This window comes from Lonchura striata, chromosome 20 (genome assembly GCF_050655825.1).
Source record: "Lonchura striata isolate lonStrDom1 chromosome 20, ASM5065582v1, whole genome shotgun sequence".
In the NCBI taxonomy this organism is placed as follows: Eukaryota; Metazoa; Chordata; class Aves; order Passeriformes; family Estrildidae; genus Lonchura; species Lonchura striata.
The window spans coordinates 9,691,088-9,710,882 of record NC_140722.1 but is presented as its reverse complement, the minus strand read 5'-3'; the positions used below and the strand labels follow the sequence as shown (position 1 = coordinate 9,710,882).

The window sequence follows — 19,795 nt, the reverse complement described above, 5'->3', positions numbered from 1 at the left end:
AAGCAGATAATTGCCTGATTTCTCACTGCAAATTTCTCCTTCTCACATCACCTTTGGTGTGCAGACACTTGAAAAAGCCTCAGGAGAGTAAGAAAACCTCACTTGCAATCCCACTCACGATGCCAAGCTGGTCTTTTAAAACCCTTGCCATAAACAATCCCACCACAACCTGCCCTGCAGTTGTGCTCCATCCATCCATCCCAACACCCTCCAGACTGCTGGGGCTGTGCCCTGGGAGCTGGAGAAGGGCCCCACTGCTGCCCACACCATGACAGGGAGAGCAGAATCCCACATCCAGGAGGGAAGGAGCTGCAACGAGGTTGCTGCACTCCTGGAATGGCCCAGATTTTACTGCAAACTTCTATGCTGAAGTGAGAAACAAATGAATAATCAATGAGAGAAGAAAGAGGAAACAAACAAACAAACTATAATGGAAAGGGATCAAGGGAAAAGAGAATTCTATATTTTTCGATTAAAGAAGTAGAATGTGAGCTGTATTTATTTTTGTGACCAAACATCACTGTAAAGTACCTGAGGAAGGGCTGAAAGCAAAATGTCAATATCAGGACAAGCTTGCACACTGTGTTTGCTCAGCTGATCACCTTGGATGGATCCAGAATAAAGCCAGTATCAATTCATGAGTCCTGGCAGGCACACACACCACAAAAAAAAGAGGTTTTCTGTATGTTGTCACTAGACAGATATTGATGGGATGGGGGGGGAAATAAGAAATAGAAATTGCTTTATCACTTTCAATCCCAAGGATGGATTGTACACGCTGTGGTTATGGGGAGAGCTGGGGCAGCTCCAGGTGCTACTGGAGCAGTTGGACACCTGGGTGCTGCTTCTCCCCCTTCCAGCACATCCCTGCAGCCTCATCCCCAGCCTCTCCCCGCTCCTCAGCTCCCCAGGGCCAGCTCAGAGCTGCTGCAATTTCCACTCTGGGCTCCCCAGGGCTTCCATTGCCAGGGAGACCTGATGCAGATCAGGCTGGCAGGGCCAGCTTTAATTACATCTCTGCTGAGCACAGGAGGCAGCAGGGAATGCACCAGCTTCTCCAGCAGAGCATGGGAGATCCATGGACAAATCCCACAGGGACAAAAACCTGCCCTGGCTCAGTCCCAAAAGGTAAGGGATCTCCCTGGCCCAGCCAGCAGTCCTGCCAGCAAGGACTGCAGGCTCTGCATCAGCACAGGATGAGCTGCACACGCATCCCAAAATTGCTCCAGGGTGATGCAGCTCCTCTGCCTGACCGTGTGGCCACCAGCCTCTGGGGGGATGGAAAAGGAGACCCAGAGAATGGCACCTTTCTGCAAGGAAACTGCATTTTGGGGGATTCAGGTCTGTCTGGCTCCTGGGAGGCTTTGAGTGATGTGCATGTCCCCTTTGGACAGAGGAGTGGAAGAGGGAAGCTGAGAGGTACGTGCACATCAGGGCATGTGTCCTCTGAACTGTCACAGAGGGAGGGCAGTGGGGAGCAGGAAGCTGGACTCTGCTTTAATGCCACCTAATCTACCCAGACAGATCAGAAAAGGGCTTCAGACCATAATGGATAACTAAGGAAAGGGAAACAAGCCAATAAATAGTGTAGCAGTTGGAATTAATCTAATTTTTAAAGCTACATATCTAATGAAAGTAAATTACGTCTGCAGCCTGACTCTGGGAAATGTTAGTTTGCAATAAGGAACATTAATTAGGTCCCATCTAATGACTTTTACATTGAAGATGCCAATTCTGCTTGGAACATTGGAGAAGACAATATATTCCTGCCGAGCAGACAGGTCCTGCCTGATGCGTGGCTGGAGTCAGCACCCAGCATCCCCAAAACTCCAGGCAGCATCCAGGGTGGTTTGGGACCACTGCCTCCTCTCCAGTGTGACAGGAAGGAGAAATCTGCCTCCAGCCTGCTGGAGAAGGACACCTCATTGCATTTTCTCACTCACCTCTCACTGCTGCAGGCCCCAGCACCTTCTGCTGCTCTGCCATCCCTCACACATGTTGCTGGGACCTTTAAGCTCAGCCAAGACTCAGCTGTGCAAATCTGACTGCTGCTAATGCCAGTAAATCCAAAGACCTCCAAAGTCTGACTTTACATCCAAAGGTTATGTTGACTTAAAACACCCGTGCAAGCTTCTTATTACAATTTTTAAATCCCAGCACCAAATCTGCATATCCAGATTTTATATCCACCGTGCTTCAGGTTAGCAACAGAAAAAGGAATGACTGAACTCCCCCTTGGAAATAAAAATACTTAAAATGCATGAAACACGAAGATTGTCCTTCTCTCTCTTTTTTTTTTTTTTTCTTCCTCAGTGAAAGCACATGATGGAATAATCATAAAGCTTCTCAGGTTAATCATCTAATTTGCCTTCCAAAAGAAACCCCCTTGGAATGTACATGCCCATTCACATAAGCATTTTAAAAGGCCTCTAAATTTATTCCTGAAATACTCATATTCAAATAATATTCACTGACATTCAGAAATGTTGGGGTTCCTCTGATGGAGCACCCCCAATTAGCAACTGGATGGATACAACACAAGGAGGTGACAGAAGATATAATAAGGCACTGTGCTTGTTGGCCACTTTGATGGCTTTCCCTGGAACTGGGAAAGGCCATTAATGATTTGTTTAGTTAGAAGGGGCAAAGCTAGAAAGGAAGGAGTATTTCACAACAGGCATTCAAGAGCTGCACAATGAAAAGCAACTTAAAACATTTAGAACACTTGAAAATTACTTTGGGGATGTAAACAAGGCATTGATAATTGTGCTAAAAGAAAACTGATGTGCTTATGTGCAATCCAGCTGCAATCCCCATAAATCCATTTGCTGTGGGCTCTGTAAAACCCTGCAGTTCAAGTACCTAAAACTTTGAAGTAAATCAAAGGCCAGGAAAATACAGAAATTACAATAAGTGAAGGTGAAAGAGCATCCACAGCAAAGAGGAACAGAGAGTGGCAAATGCCTTTTAGTGCTCAGAGAGCCTCAGAATCAGAATGGGAGTATTTGCAGCTCAGTTTAAACCTCCATTGAGTCAGAAGTAAAATGCTGAGAAAGCCATGACTTTTCCAGGGATAAAAACTTTGTCATACAGCACCTACCCTTAGCCAGGAGCATCCATCATCTTTATTCATGTAAGCAATCCTGCTGTGACTTCAACCTGGCTGCTCACTTCCAAGGCTGAATAGAAGCCTAAATACCTCACTCTGGGTTCCCACATCACTTGGTCTCAGCCAAAATCATCTCCCAAGGCAAATTCTGTCACTAGAAGAGCTGGAAATAGAAGTGGAGACTCCTGCCTGTTGGCGCTGTGCTTTAATAAATGTTCTCCTTCCCAACAATAACTCCTGATGGCATCTCAATCCCCTCAGGTTGGCCATGCCCACCCTCATCCTCTGTCCTGAGATTTTGCTCCTTGGAGGAGCCTGGAGGATCCCTGAGCATCCATGTGGGTAGGAAACGTTTGTGATGAGCACAGTGGCTGGCTCCAAGGCAGAGATTGTCATGGTTTATAAACTTTTAAATAAATCATTATCAAAGGCCTGTCTGGGACAACATTTACACCTCCTGTGCATTCTCAGTGCACTCAGGTGATGCCTGAGCAGCCTTGATAAACCCCCCCCTTGCTTATACAAAGCCATAAAGAGCACTGAGGATTTGGTGTGAACTGTGGGATGGTTTGGGTTGGAAAGGACCTTAAAGATCACCTAATTCCAAGCCCCTGCCTTGGGGCTGACACCTTCCACTGGAGCAGGTGGTCTAAAAGGAGCCCTGGAGCATCTCCAGAGGACAAAGCAGCGTTCAGGGAAGGCTGTGGTGGGTACAGCGAGGCTCTGGGTGGTGTGCTGGGAGGTGAGACTTCATCAGGCTACAGAGAAACAGCTCCCAGAGATCCATGTTAAAGGGCTGGCCCTGGGATGGGAAGGAAAATCATAGGATGATTTAGGTTGAAAAAACCCTCCAGGATCTTTGAGTCAAACCCTTCCCTAGCACTGCCAAGGCCACCCCTAAACCATGTCCCCAAGTGCCACAGCTACACATCTGTGGAATCCCCTGTAGGAGCATGGCAAAGTGGCACAACCAAGTCAGAAGAAAACTTCTTGCCCTGCCTCCCTTCAATTTAGGAAGCACATTTCTTAGAAATAAAAGCAGGATTTAGGAATTTTTTTTCTTTAATATCCACCACTTCTGAAATCAGTTGCCACTCCAAAAGCTCCTCCAGCCCTTTGCCCTTGCTTGTAACAGGACTGCCTGATCCAAATCCATGGACTGCAGGAATCTGAGCTGAAATTGGGTTTCCATGAAATAATTTGTCCCTAGTCCAGCAAAGGATTGTGTATCCTCACACTTAGGAGCAAGAGTGAGCTTAAGAGCTTTTCTGGATTGAAGCCTCAAAGAACAAAAGCTGTCTGGAAATGCCAGGGAATGGAGATCAAGATATGAACGCTTACAGTGGGAAAAGGAGTTAAATGTAAGGAATTGCTTGGGTTTTTTAACAGGCTGGCTCTAATCATTTAACTCAGGCTGAATAAAAGCCTTATTAATAATAATGACTGCATGCAAAGTTCTAGCTCCAATGTTCTGCTTTGTCCTCACCCAGAATGAATCACTTGGAAATGCTTGTCTGCGTATTCTCCTCACCCTGCACACGCAGCCTCAGAGGAGCCAGATGTCTGGAGGAAAACCCAAAGTATTAATCAAGCCTGTGCACCTGCCAGAAGAGTCTGTTCCTGCTGGGATCCAGCTCTGCTGGGCTGAGGCTTTCTTTCAAAAAATTTGGTGGGGAGAAATATATTCATGCAGCTGCAGAAATGGTTCATGGGAGAGAATCCTAAAGCCCACGGTGCAATTACAGTGCATTGGGAGGTAAATTAAGAGTATAAAATATTGGACATTTAAGTAATTCTTAAAATGTCTGTGCAGGCATTTATTCAGATCATGTTCATTGATTTTAATGTGAGGGAAAGTTGCTGTCTCATGCAATACCCACATTATTCAGATTGAAATCTGAGCACTGTCTCTCTTTCATCCCACAGGGTATTCCCCCAAAAGAGCCTCTGCTTCCCCACCCTGGAGAAATCATTGCTAGTGAGCACAGAATATAAACCTTCCTGATCCAGCCTTTATCCCTATTGGAAGATCAAGTTATTTCTGTTTCTTAAGCCTTGCTTTTCCACAACACCTCAAGAAAAATAAATTTCAGAAGCCAAGGAAATGCTGCATGGTTGGAACACGCGGGAATCAAAATTCCTCTTGCCGAGGTCAAACTCCTCTGACTGACCTGGGCAAGTCACTCGACCTGAGGTGAGCTCTGGAACTGGGTTAAAAGAAAGCTGCCCCTATAAAATGTAATGCTGCATCTCATCTAAACATCCCTCCAGGGAATGTGATATACAAAAATAGGCTCTGGTCTAATTGCAGATAGGAAGATTGTCTCCAATCGGGCTGGTTCCTGCAGCAGACAGGAATAGTAGCCAGTTTTTCAAAGGTCTGTCCCAGAAGTAGATATTCAGCTGGAGACTGATGTTTCCTGCCCACAAATGATGAGCTCCATCCCCCTGAGCTCCTGCGGGTTCCCTTCCCCAGCACCACGAATTTCAGCACCTCAAAACCAAAAATCCTTGCTGAGAGCATCCTTAGGAAGCTGCTGCCACAGGGGCTCAGCAGCTCTCAGGAGCCACCTGAACTGTTCCAGACCCACAGAAGGCAACTAAATAGCTCCAAATCCTTCTGCTGCCTTTAAAATCCTCAGTTTCTCCAGGGGTGAGGCCCTTGGCTTGTGCTGCTGTAAAAGCAGGACCCCAGAACTGTTGCTCTTGGGCTCCCTCCCAGCCAAGAGTGAAGAAGAATTGCAGATACAGGCAATTTTGAAGGCACTCAGATGCCCCAGTCACTTCCCAGGGCCCATCCCCAGCCTCATTCCTTGATAATTAGAAGACCAGGATGTGGTTTCTGAAAACCAGAGGCTAATGGATAACACCGAAGTGTAAAATGCAAGGATTACCAAAGCCTTGCTGATTTTGTTTGTTCATTTGTTTATTTAATTAACAGAGTCTTGGGGAAAATAAGGAAATATTTGCAAACTGCCCATATAAAATCCAAGAGTTGGTAATTTCAACATCTGTTTAATTTTACCTCTCTTGTCCCAGGTAATGAGCAGGAGCTCACAGCTAAGGTGCAAAATAATTGGCTTACAGCCTTTTGATTTCAGTGCCCAAAAGACTATGACCCCCAAACTGGGTAAGAAACAATGTAACCTGAGGAATAACAGGAATGTCACAATAATTGGGATTGATGTTCCCTCTCACCCACTCCAGCACAAATCAGGAATAATCCCCTGAAAGCCAAGGGGGCTGCACTGGCACAGGAGAGGCTCCAGCTCAGCTGAGTCCAAACCCTGCAATGCCTGAAAGAAACCTGAGTTTGGCAAAGAGAATGCAGGATTAGGTCCAACAAAGAGAAATAAAGAGCCTGTGGTAGTTTTGGAGCTCTGCATCCCTTCCCCACGCTGTGGGGTATCATGGTCCTCCACAGCAGAGGTGGCAGAACATGGTCCTGGTGTTTCCGTGCCTGTGAAGCTGCTCCTGTCAGCATGGGAACATTTTTTTCCAGGAGCAGCATCTGGGCCATGCAGACAAGCACCCAGAGGAGCTGCCCAGGGTGAAGGGACACAAAACAGACTTGGATCTTTGGAGAGCTCAGCATTTAGAAGACAGTGCTCTTTAGCCCTAAAAAATTGCTGAACCAGCCCAGTTATGCCGCAGGGAGAGAACATCACACCAGCTGCCAGTCAATCCCTGCTTAACTTCACCACTGACAGAACTATTTTGAGTCTCCCAAAACTGCAACTCTGAAAAGTCCTTTTCCACTTTTCCTCTCCATCAGCAAAGTTTCCCTGAGCAGATTTGTGCTCCCCCAGGGGCGATGGGGACATCATCCTGCCACCACCCACACGGGCACCTCCTTGGCCCAGGGCAGCTCGTGACTCCTGCACGGACAGTGCCAGGTCTGCCAGGGCACAGCCTCTCTTTGCACCTGGTACATTAAACCCGTCTCTAAAGGACAATTGATCACTTCTGTCACCTCTCACTCCTTCCCTGGCATAGCCCAGGTGGATGGCCAGGTGTGGATGGGAGCAGGAGAGCACAGCTCACACATCGAGAGCCTTTTGCAGAGGGAGAGGCTGCCCAGAGAGCTGAACCCTGCAGAAAGTGGAGGGAAGCCATGGCCCTGCCACAGGAAATCAAGGCAAACTCAGTCAGTGAGGGAGCCTGGTTTGAACTGGGCAGCTCTGGGGGCCTGCTGCAAGCAGGGCTGGGGCTGAGAGCCAGCACGTTCAGCTCAGGGCTTTTGTGCTCACCTGGATACTTGCAAAAAAGGTGACATTACCTCACCCAAAACACTCCCAAAACTCCATCAGTGGAAAAGGGGAGGAATGATGCGTGTCCCCCCCAGCTGTCCCTGCAATGCAGCAGTTCACTGCCAGCACAACCTGTTCACTTCAGTTAAGGCTACATTCCCCAGCCAGTTCCCAAACCCCACGCCTGTCCCTCGCTGCTGCTCATTGCTATGAACCACCCAGACATGGGCAGGTGGGAATCAGGCTCAGACAGCACCAAGCAGGTGGTGACCAAACCTCTGTGGATCTCCTGATGATGGATGAGCCTCACACCATTGCCCTGCCTGGCTGCCTCCCTGACGCTACCTAAAATTTGGACCTGTTGGCTGATTTTCATCGAGTTTGCCTCAGTGATGGGCAGCAGGGAGGATAAGAACCTCTTCCCCCGTTTTTGCCCCTCAAAGGAGGCTGCCACATGAGCTCCATGGGGCTGACACACACCAGCCAGCCTGGGAAAGCCACGAGCTCCCAGAAAGCAGCTCCCCCATGTTCCCCCACACAGCAAATGACAGGTTTGTTCCCTCTCCTTATTTCCCTGTGCCAGTAAACACAACAATAAATAGCAAGCTGCAGGAGGCAGATGATTGTGTGGTGAAAGGTGGAAAACATCTAAAAATGATTTAAAGCAGGGAGGAGAATAGGAAGAGAGGTCTGTGGATTATAATCTCTGAGGAGGAGGAGCTGTTTGGCTGGGGAAAAGCAGCAGAGGCAAGGAAGGTTTTTCCTTCCCACCCTGCAGCTCCTTGCTCTGGGTGATGCTCAGGTCTTGTGTGCAGGTCCCTCTTTGCAAAGGTCCCCAGACTCAGTCCTGGCACAGGACCCCAGAAGCCTCAGCCCTGGGAAAGGAGCAAGGGCTGCACTGCAGGGACTGGACCCTTTAAAAACTCCTAGGGAACAGGGACACATGGCATGGACACAGTAAAGCTGAAGAGAGATTATCTAGCTGCCATTTCAACACTCTGGGAAATCAAAGTCGATGGAAGCCATATGCTCTGCTGGGAAGCATCCATCTCGTTGCCAGGGAAACATCCTTCCCGTTTAAAATGGCAGGCAAAGGCTTGCAAAAACCTGCTTTTAACCCCCTTTTTCAGGCGTGATGCAAGTCCCCCAGCAGCTCCCCCAGCCCTGCAGCATTGCTGTACTGCTGCCTGGGAGAGCTGCTGCTGCTTAGCCTGGGAACAGGAGAAGGAGATGGTGCTTCTCCCCTGGGCTCCAGAGGAAATCAGAGCCAGCCTGGCAGCAGTGAAATCCCACATCGAATTCCCAGCTTACTCCCGAGGCAGCTTCCACAGCTCATTCTCTGGAGAAACAGGGAATCTCCCGCCTGGGTCACATCCAGCAGCTCCACTTGGGGATGCTGCAGGTGCCTGGTACAGTCACACACAGATGTGCCCAGCTGTGGGGCAAGGGAATGACCAACAGCAGGACCACAGCTGTGTTTGTGCTGTTCAGACCATCTCCTGCAGAGCTGCAGGTACCACCCATTCCTTCCAGGCAGCGAGCACGGATCTGACCTTGGGAATGATGAAAATCTGCAGCCAGGACTGCAGGCTCCAGGAGCCACAGGAAACCAGCACTGAGCTCAGCAGCTGCCTGGATCTGCAGCTGGCCCTGGGTCTCCTGCTCTGCATCTGCACCTTCTCCTTGCTCCCTCTAAGCCAGAGGTACAGTCCTGGGTCTAACGCGGCCAGGCTGGTTTGCCAGGGCCACTCTCAGCTGCAGGAGGAGGTGATGGGGGATGTGGGAACAGCACTTCCAGAGCACAATTTATAACCTGGCACCGTGGAAGTCACAGTATTTGGAGTCACAGCATCCTCAGCCTGCTGCTAAACCAAGGCAGGAGCAGCTCCATCCTGGTTGTGTAACCCAGCCTCGCAGGACTTTCCCCATAATTAGAGAGCCTTTCCCTGCAGTCCCGTAGGGGCCATATGCTGCACTCCTGAAAGGATGCTCAGAGCTGAGCTTCCTCTCCAGCACGTATTTTCAGTCTTCCCTAGAAACAGCAAAGAGCAAGAGGAAGCAGGAAAGAGGGGGGAAAAATGTTTAATTAATCTTCATTTAATTTCTGCTCTCTTTTAGCGAATGGAAAATAAGTGAGCAAGCCCATCAGGCCTGTGCTGCTGCCCTGGGCTCTGCCAGCCCTGGTGCTTCCCAGATGGGAAGGACATTCCCAGCAGGGAATGCCATCACAGGGGCAGGTGGGACTCCAGCCACTCTTCCCAACACATCCCACGGGGATGTGGCTGCAGGGTATATGAGGAGGCACTTCCTTACCATGGTGAATTTCTCTGTGATTTTCAATGGCCATCACCTCCCAAAGGGGAGAAGAGCGAGGCCAGAGGGGACTGAACTCCCCTTGGAGGGTCAGCCTGCTTGTCTACAGCAGGCTGGGGTTTGGGCAGGTGCTCTCTGCCAAACACACCCACAAAAGGCTGTCTGAAAAGAGGGGAACCAAAATTGGCAGGTTTGACAGAGGTGCTCCCCAGGTGCCCAAGTTCTTGCATATGGATGGGACAAGTCCAGGCAAGATCAAACCCTGAATTATTAGTAGGTCTCCTAAATTTGACTATTCCAAATCTTGGGTGGAGACTTGAGGCTGGGATATGCCCCATATACTTGTAGATGTTTACATCCCCACCATCTGGTAAAAACAGTAGGATAGAAACAACTTCGGAGTCCTATTTATTTGTTTTATTCATACACTTCAATTACCTTTTCCTATACTTACAACCCAAATTTAAAACCAAGTTTGATGCCTGCCTGGTGTTATTTAAACTGACAGACGACAGGATTAGGTTAGATATTAGGAAAAAATTCATCCCTGTGAGGATGCTGAGGCCCTGACACAGGTTGTCCAGAGGAGCTGCCCCATCCTGGAAGTGTCCAAGGCCAGGCTGGACAGGGCTTGGAGCAACCTGAGATAATGGAAGGTGTCCCTGCTCATGGTAGGGGGGTGGAACAAGATGAGCTGTAAAATCCCTTCAAATGCAATTCTATTATTCTGTTTATCCCATTAATCTGCTGATCCTCACACCAAGCCTCAGCAGCTCTCTCTGTGTCATTTAATATGACTTGAGGTGCTCCCACTGCCCATAACTGCATCAAAAGGGGGAGGCTGCAGCCTCTTGGTCAGGAGGGGCAGCTCAGAGGAAGTTTCAAATTACATCTGTTTTCTGTTGCAGAAAAGAAAAACATCATCAGCTACAAAAGGTCAGTGCAGAAATTCTTCCTATCCCTCATTAGCTGGCATGACAAGCAAGAAGCTGCTAATTACAAATAGCATTAAAAACATCAAGATATTAAAAGAAGAAAATTTGGAGAAGAAAAATTAAATGCAAAATTCTGGTAATTACAGACAAAAAGCTCAGGAAATGCTCCTTCTCTCTAAGTCTTTTCCCTTCCTTACAGGAATAGCCATAACTAAGAAAAAGACCATGACAGAGATGTGCATCCCCTACCCACAAGAACCAAACCAGAGATCACATTAACCAAGTTTCTTTAGTGCTGATACGGATTAAATGCTCCGTTCCCTCAGGCTGTGGAGACACAGCCCTCATGAAGTGCCAGCAATTGAGTTCAAGACATAATGACATGAGGACTTGTCCCTCTGGCTCAGGGTGATGCTTAATTGGGTGTGAAGTCAGCTTTTGGATGAGCACTGCCATTAGCACGCTGGCTTCTGTGCAGGTTCCAGGGAGGTGCTACTCCTTCCCCCCCCAGACTCATTGCAGGACAGCTTTCTGCAGGCATGGGGTGTGTGTGGAATGGCCCATCCTGGGGACAAGGACACAACAAAATCCCTGCAGTGGCGGTGTCTCAGAGGAGCTCACCCTTGTTAGCCCATGGCACCTCCAGTCCCTGCTCTGATACCAGCAGAGACTTACAGCCACTCAGTAATTCATCTCTTCTAAATAATGACAACCCCACTAATCAAAAACCCAGCAGGATCAGCACAGAAACCTCTGGGGGAAATAAAAGGGTACAAATCCCACCTCCCCCTCAGCCATGAGGCACTGAAGAGCAAGAGCTGCTCCTGGACAAGGACATGCAGCTCAGGTCCCCACGAGCTGTCCCAGCAGCTCCACACCCCGAGATGGACAAACACCCCATGCAAGCTCCTACCCATGCTCCAAACAGCCAAGCTGCTGCAGCCAGGAGAGACGGGATCAGCAGCACGGATCTTCCAAAGGATGGAGCCAGTTTGAGGGTTGGTTTTGTTGCTCATTCAAGCCTGGAGTCTTTATATAGTGTCAGGGCAGGATCCAAAAGCGGAAGAGAGACACCCACTCCCAGGGAGTGTAACACACACACTGAAATAAATAGCTCCCTGCCTAAGGGGATGACTCAGGAATCTCACCAGTCCTTAAAGCACAAATCATTGCTAATAAACCCCAGAAATCTTGGAGGAAGGCCTAGCAAGAGGTCAACTGGGCAAGACTTGGCATTTCCATAAAGGAAAGAGGAAGGACGAATAACCACTGAAAAATAACCATGTCCAACATTGAGGCAATGGTCACACCAGCCTAAGCCCTTCCTGCAGTATACCTGCCTCAAAAGCAATGAGTAGTCCTTGTTATTGGGGAGAGGTTTTGTTTTTCACTGCCTCTCCTGGAAGTACTCAGGCTTAACCACTACATGGCTTGGAGTGGCAGGAGGGAACAGAGCCTCACTCCCTGTTTGTCCAGCTACAATATACAGATATTTATATTTACCTATTTTGCTATCCTTTTGAGTGAAAGATGGAGTGCTCTTACATCCCTTATTACATTCTTCACATCAGGTAACGAACGTCCCAGCATGCATAACCCCAATTAATGGCCACTTTGAGACTCTGAGTTGAGCACAAGCCCATAAACATGCAGGAGAACGTCTCCCAGAGCTGTCATTTCACTGCCACATATAACACCCCAACAGGAGAAAGTCAATAAGATCCATTCACAGCCCTCTACGTGCTGCATCTGTAATGAGCAGTGAGATCACAGCAAACTGTCCCTCTGTGGGTGATCCATGTCATTGGGAAATGCCACCTTCATCCTCCCAGCCCTGCTGAGGTTCTCAGGCTGGCCAAAGCCAACCCCACCTTCCTTCACAAACCCAAGGAGCACAGACAGAAACCAAACCTCCCATCCAAAAGCAAATCAGGTGAAAGGAAATGCTCTTAAAAAGTAAAGTGGAGCAGAGAGAACATTTACCACCAGTGGCCCAACAACTGTTTTATGCCTTTTCTGTGTCTTGGATGCTCAATACACCCAGTCTTCCAGCAGGAACTGGTTGTTTTTGACTTGATGGGCTGAACAGAAGCTTGTAGACTTCTACTCCCCTTAGGGGTGCTTGCACACTGCTGTAATATTAACAGAATAATATTTTCTCCTTTTTATTCACTTTAACTATTCTTTGACTGATTTTTTTTCCTTTTTCCTTTGCACCCCATATTAGTTTTTTCCACCACACCAAATCTGCAAGAAACAGGTACAGCAGGTACCCAGACACAACCTTCTGCCCTCACACAGGAGACACACGAGGTGTCCACAAGTCACCCTTGAGCCAGGATTTCTGAGAGCTTATTTTTTTCCTGGGCATCGTGATAACTTCATGGAGAGTGACAGGCTGGCTGTGCAAGCTGCGTTAGGAGTGCCTGCCCTGCTGTGCTCATCCCTTGCCGTGCGTGACAGCAGCTCTGCTGCCACCCCAGCCCTAATTTGCTCCCACACTGTCACCTCCCCAGGGCTGGCAGAGCTCTAAATGAGAGAGCAGGACTGCCAGGCAGATCAGGGTTTGTTTACAAATGAGGAATTTGTGAATGCTTGGGAAAGACCCTCCGGAAGGCAAAATCTGTCCTGAAGAGACCAAGCACCAGCCACGATGGACTGCCAGGAAATTCAGATGGAGAGCAGTTGCCTCCTAACCCAGTGATTCCCTCTGCCTTTGCCTGTCCTCTTGTTTCATTTCCCTGTCCCACCCTCCTGGGGGTGGCAGTAAAAAATGGAATAACTCTGAATGAAGATGGCAACTGGGCATTTCAACTGGAGCTGCTTAGGAGCTACAACCAGTATCAACACATCTTGGTGGCTTCTGATTTTTCCCAGTCTTGCGTTGCCGATCACAAGAGTTGATCAGGGTTTGCCACAAAGATTCCTCTCTCAAAAACACTTCTCCAAAGTGGATCTCAGATCCAGGTCATCCCAATTCAATGTGGATCAGCCTCCTCTCTCCCCTTCACCTTAGCTGCTGGGGTGTCCACAGTGCAGTTCTGCCTTTGAACACCCCAGTTCCCACAGGCTGTGGCAGGAAGTGGGAGATGCCTCCTCTATTCCTGTTTTGAAGTTTAAAATCATGCCAGGCTCTGTCTCCTCTCCTCCTTGCCTGCACTGGTCCCACCCAGCTCTCACTAGGGTTTGCAAGGGAAGTTAGGCTCCCTGTGCCATCAGCAGAGGGAAATGGGCACCTCCAGGAGGAAAGCCTGCCCATCTAACTCTGCACTGAGGCTGCTGTGGGGTTTCCATGAGGAATCCAGCACATATCTGAGCATCACCAAGTTCACAATGCAAGCTCACTGCACCTTAAACATCTGGACATTATAGATCCCAGGACAAATCAAGTGACTACTCAGTCACAAGGGCTTGCACCCAGCAACCCCAGTGACTCTGACGTAGCTTTAAATCACCTCCCTACAGCAGCAAGAGTGAGAGGTGAGAAGGTTCCAGAGGTCTTCTTGCTTCCTCTCTTGGAAAAGGCAGCTCTTTGGCATCCAATCCACCCCAAAAAAAAAAAAAAATCATCACCTTATGGATGCTTACCAACACCAAAACTTTTCCACACATCTAAAAAGCACATTAAAAGGCTGGAGGGATGCCAAGGAGAGACCAGAGAGTTCTGCAGGAGCTCTCTGCTTTCTCATTGATTGGCAGCTGTACAGCCAAGAAGCCCCGAGGCTGTAAGGAGGCAGCTCCTGCCATCCCAGCCGTGCCTCGTGCGAGATACTCCCCGTCCAACACCACAAGTAATTATTGCAGTGCCTCACAATAAATGTACACGACGCCCCCAAGCCACCTCTGCTGTCGGTGCCACGGGAGGCTGCGTTTGCAGCTTTCCCAGGAAAAGGCCACGAGAGCCGCGTGGGGAGCCGAGGTCAGCACAGCTTCAGGGAGCTGAGCAATGTCGCACAACTTGCTCATCACACAGATTGTACTGACTGGAAAACAAAATTTACATTGAAATATCTACTCTTGCAGTCATGGTGGAATCATCTTTCATCACAGGTAGCTGTCAGAATAGCTCAAATCTTTATGTCTTGCAACCTGACTAGGAGCCATTTGAAAGTATGGTGGTGAAGGACCCTGCACCCACTGTCCTTCTGCACTACCTGGTTTTGCCTTCATGCATTCATCAAGTACATCTAAATGCATTCTAAATACATTCATGAAACTCGGTCCAGACCACCACAACAATCTGGTTTTGCAATGTGGCTCCTTTTGGACCACCAGGGATGAAAAATCATTGCATTATTCCAAAGAAATGTGTGTCTCAGTGCTGAGGCTCCTCTCTTTGCTGTGCAGTGACATCACACCAACAGGGACAGGCCATTAATCCTCTGTAGGAGCCACCCTCCACCTTTCTCAGCTCTACCATATCTGTTCCACAGGAGATTACATGGCAGGAAAAGGGACTGGCACATCTCCCTGCCACCACAATTTAAAGAACAATCTGTTCCTCAGGAACTAAGAAAACAGCAAGCATTTGGGCTACCTTTAAAAGGGTTATGCAGGCTAAGTATTTGCCACTTAACTCCCCAAAGCCAAACACTAAATTTACATGTTTTTTATCCTTGTGATGAAGGATAACACCGATGCCTGGCAAACTCTGTGCCCTGATCACCCTGGACACAGTGAGCAGGGCACCTGTCTCACCCTGTTACCCCTTCCTCTGCTGCAATGCAAAAAGAAATCAAGAAACCTGATTTTTGTAACTAGATCTCTTTGAGCTATGCCCATCTTCCCCATAGTACAGGATTTGGGAATTGCATTTCGAGTTATTCCTTTTTTAATACATCGAACCACTGCAAGACTCATCTAGTTGAGGGGTGTTGCAGCACAAAAAGGAGGTCACCCCGGGGATCAGCTTGTTCTTCATTTCCTTAATGTCAGTGTGGGGTGAATGTGACGGCTGGAACGTGACACACTGAAGCGACTGAAATCAGGTTGCTCCCACCAAGCTCTGACTAAGCAGCTGGAGAGGAGCTCGTGAGGCATCCCACCAGCAAGGTGCCCTGGTCCCTGGGGTGGACACCACCCCACAGCTCAGGGCAGAAGCACGGGAGGTCAGAGCCCAGCAGGTCCATTGGGCTCAGCACCCGTGGGAGATCCGCACTGGCCCCTTCATCCCACTCAGCCTGGAGGTGGGAAGGAGAATCCAGGAGAGGTCCCTGTACGTCACTGGTGGATGGGCTGAGGGGGTGGCATCATACCTGCCCACAACAGCCCTGTCTGAGGGCGAGGGCTTGCCATGAACTCCTCAGGGTTTGGGGATGGACAATCGGGACTGTCAGACCACATTCACCATGAATTCTGGCATAAGAGATGATCTGGGAATGAATAAATGCATAATAACCACCAGTTCTGCGGAGTGAAAGGAGTCACAAAAGAGGCCACTTCTGCAAGAAGAAACCCTGGAACTCCAGAAAAGCACCTCATCCCCTCTCTGTGCTCCCCCTGTGCCAGCCATGGCCATGCCAGGATGCAGGCAGGGCAGGCAGGAGAGTGCAGAGAGAGGTGGCTTGTCTGGGTGAAAAGGGAAATAAAAATGGGATAGGGATGGTGCAAGGAAATTTGAATAGAATTAGACAGGGAGGAAATGTTCCTCCTTGTTATAATTTAAGTCCATGCACTTGCTTAATTAACTAAATGTATGGTGCACAGTACGCAGATGAAAAATGCACCCAAACTATTTTTAACACAGTCAAAGAGATGCATTAGGGCTGTAAATTCTAAGCAGGAAATACAAGAATTATGTTGGTTCCTGAGCACACACTTTTAAAAGTGCCTGTATCCAGGCTGTTTTCTTGCCTCTGTTCCAAATGCAGCCTCCAAACCTGAGCAGCTCACCCAGGGATCAGCAAATGTGTCTCCAGACACCCAGACCATGGGGGTGCCCAGTGTGAGCACCTTGCTTAGGCTGCCACAGAACAGTGATCCCTCCTGAAATAAGATGGCAGGTAGGGACAAAAAAATCACTTTCAGTTATTACAGCCTGTTCTGTGCACAGGACAGGTTACAGAAACCAAGCCAAAAGGACTAGAAGGATTAAAAAAATCATTCAGAGTAATAAATGGAAAAGTTTTAGAAGCCAAATGCCCACCTGCACAGAGAACTAAACTGAGATCTAAGTGCTGCTACACCCCTCAAAAAGCCTGACCTGCTATTTAGGCACAGCTCAACTTTTCAAGTTTCAGCTCAGCCTTGAACAGAATGAAGCCATGTGCGGCAATGTTGAGGATCTGTCAAAAAAGAAAAAAGAAAAAAAAAAGGGGGGGGGGAAATAGAAAAGAAAGATACTGGGAGAAGGTGAGAAATGAAGGAGGCTCAGACTTCTGGGAGCCAGAAAGGACCTCTAGCTACACTCAAAAATGGGACCCACCATGCTTAGCTGTCTGTGGGGTTATGCAAAACATATATTATATATCATATTTATCAGACACACAGCTCCCAAGAGCAGGTCACCCAGTTGTGTCAGTGTAGGAAGAGCTATTAAGTACAAAAATGAATCATAACACAGAAATATAAAACCGTGCTTTTGCTCACAGAGGTAACAGCGCTTCTAGAGAGGCAACATCTGAGATGAGACCAGGGCTGGGGGAGTGAGAGATTCCCTGGTTTGAATTTCCCTGATTTCTTATGCATGAAATGGTGCGAAAGGGAGTGATCGACAGCAGGAAGAGGTGGGGAATGATATCAGAAGGATTGGATCTAGGATGCAGCACTGGAAATAAATGCAACCTGCACAGGCAGCTCAAGGCAGAGCCTCAATGGCCCTGTGCAGATCCAGCCTGGGCTTCTGCAGGCAGGGATTTAGCAGAGGTACTTACCCAGAGGCATATTCTCATATTTATTAAAACATCTCTGTGCTGGGAGAGTCCCAATAGTTTTTGTCCTGGCTTTGGGTGCAGGGAGCTGCCTGAGCAGCTCTGTCCCTGCAAAGGCAGCTGAGTGTGCAAGCATCCCTGTGAGATAAAACCCAGCCTTGCAGCATCACAAACTCACTCACGCTGGAAATAAATCTTCATGCAAGAAAGTCCCTGTGAGCAGCAGGAGCAGGGAAATAGGGAGGGGTGACTGAAGCCAGGACATGCCACCCTCATCCACAGTCTTCTTCAGGACTCCCATTCCTGCAGGATGAGGGCTAAAGGTGCTTTTGTGTTCCAGGCTTTGGCACAAAATGAGGTTTGGGGCATGAGGAGGCAGAGGGACCCCAATAGCAGAGGTAGGGCACTGCACTGGTCTCTGGGACATGGGAATGGCTCCAGCTCTTCCATACAAACTTTGTGACCTTGAGGCAGGCTTGTTATCCTCCCACACCTTTGAATAAGCTTTTTATCTGTCCTGTCTGTCTGCATTACTGACTTCCAGTTCCAAAACCCATTCCAACGCTCTCAGACCTGGCACAGGCCATGCCAGGCTCACCCGGGCAGCAAGGGGGGATAAGTGATGCATGAGCTTATCCTGGCAGCTTTGTGTGAAGGTTCCCATATCCTTCAGCTCTTCAAAAGCTGTAACAGCAAACTGCCAAGGCTAAACCTAGCATGGGTATAGTACAGAAAGATGGAGTCCATAGAACTTCCCCATACACTGTAAAAAAATGATGGTATCACCAACTCGTCGCAGACATTGGTGCAATTACCACCTCAGCCCTGAATTCAGCCTCCATTTCCCAGCAGGTGAGTGAGGGGTGGGGGCAGAGTTTGGTTTTGCACGGCTCCCAGTGGTGCCACAGGGGATACAAGTGGAGTCACAAGCCCAGAACAAACACAGCTGCTTGGGCTGGGGGGATGCAGCTACTTGGTGAGAGCCAAGGGGCACTGGCAGCAGCCTGGCACTGGGACAGGGCAGTTTGGGGTGACCCTGCTCCTGCCCTGGGAGCACTCCTGGCTGCCTGAGCAAACGCCACCGCAGAGAGCCAAACAGGTCGGAAGTTAAGACAGAGCAGCTGAAGAAGCCAAAGATGTTTGTAAAGCCCTCGCAGTCAGAGCTACCCCTGCTGTTTGTCATTGGGCATTCAGCCCCTTCCATCTCTGTCACTGTCACCCCAGTGTCCCCCAGCTGGGGTCTCACTTGTATTTAACAGCACCTTGCACACAGCATTCCCACCTCAGAGCACCCACAGGCAATAACCCAGCTCCCAACACGAGCACTTGGCCCCTCCACACCGTTCTGGAAGATTTTGTGACACAAACAACCCACAACTCCAGAGGATGGATGGGAGCATGAAAGGTGCTCAGAATGCCCAGTGCTGGACTTCACACTCCTCATCATAGCTGCAGCTGAGCTCCACAGATGCTCTCTCTTCTCCTCTCCCATTTCCCTGGGAGATGAGCTTTCCCAAGGACCCCAACTCGCTGCAGTGCTCAGCAAACCTCCCCCTTCCACCCAGCAAGGATCTCCCCTCTCCGACTGGTCCCACCAACATCTCCAAGGAAGGCCTCAATGTACAAAATGGCTGAGGAGCAGAAAGCACATCCCAACTCCTCATCTTACAGAAGAAAAACAGCAAAAGGATGGAGGGGAGGGAAAAAAGAAAAGGCCCCAAAAATCCTTTTGCCGTAGCGATAGAGGCCCTGGCCATGAGGAAAAGCACAAAAACAAAACAAAAAAACCATTGGCACCAAGGATAGGAGCATCTCAGCCTGAGCCCAGGCCTGCGGAAGAGCCCGGTGGGACTGTGGAAAGTCCCAGAGGGAAGGGAGTTGCGGTAACACCGAGATTTATCTTGACCCTCCCTTTGCAATCCTGGGAACAACGGGAAGTCATCCGCGCTCCTCTGCAGCAATGCTTCAGAGATTCAGGGAATCCTTCTGCCAAACGCGGGTCAGCTGGGCCGTTTCTGCCCAAAACCTGGGTACCAGGGGGAGATGTGCACCCAAGGATGCTCCTTTGTTTACCGCTCGGCTGTACAGGCAGGGAGCCCCAGACACCGATTAGCATTTCCTTCTAGACTCATCTCCCATTCAGACTTCCCACTGGGGACAAGAAATACCTCCAGAACCCTGAGCAGAGCCCCAGAACAAACCCCGGCCCCAAACCGACTGCAGCCACCCAGCAGGCAAAGATGGGGCCGGGGAGGGAAGGATGCTGGGGGGTGGGGGGGAGGAGAGACGGTGCCTGAGCAGAGCTTTTTGTTCCTCTGC

General features: G+C 49.1%; 1 protein-coding gene across 19 annotated transcripts in view; it reads right to left on the bottom strand.

Annotated features, from left to right (window-relative positions):
* Positions 1-19,795, bottom strand: part of KCNQ2 (potassium voltage-gated channel subfamily Q member 2) — a 72,868-nt gene that overhangs the window by 52,188 nt on the left and 885 nt on the right. Inside the window, exon 1 of one of the 19 annotated variants that reach the window (XM_085558221.1) lies at positions 11,521-14,799. The exons of the other annotated variants lie outside the window; for them this stretch is intronic. The gene's annotated coding sequence lies outside the window, so the exon portion shown is untranslated. Of the gene's footprint in view, positions 1-11,520; positions 14,800-19,795 lie in introns of those variants that run through there. 19 annotated transcript variants of the gene reach the window in all.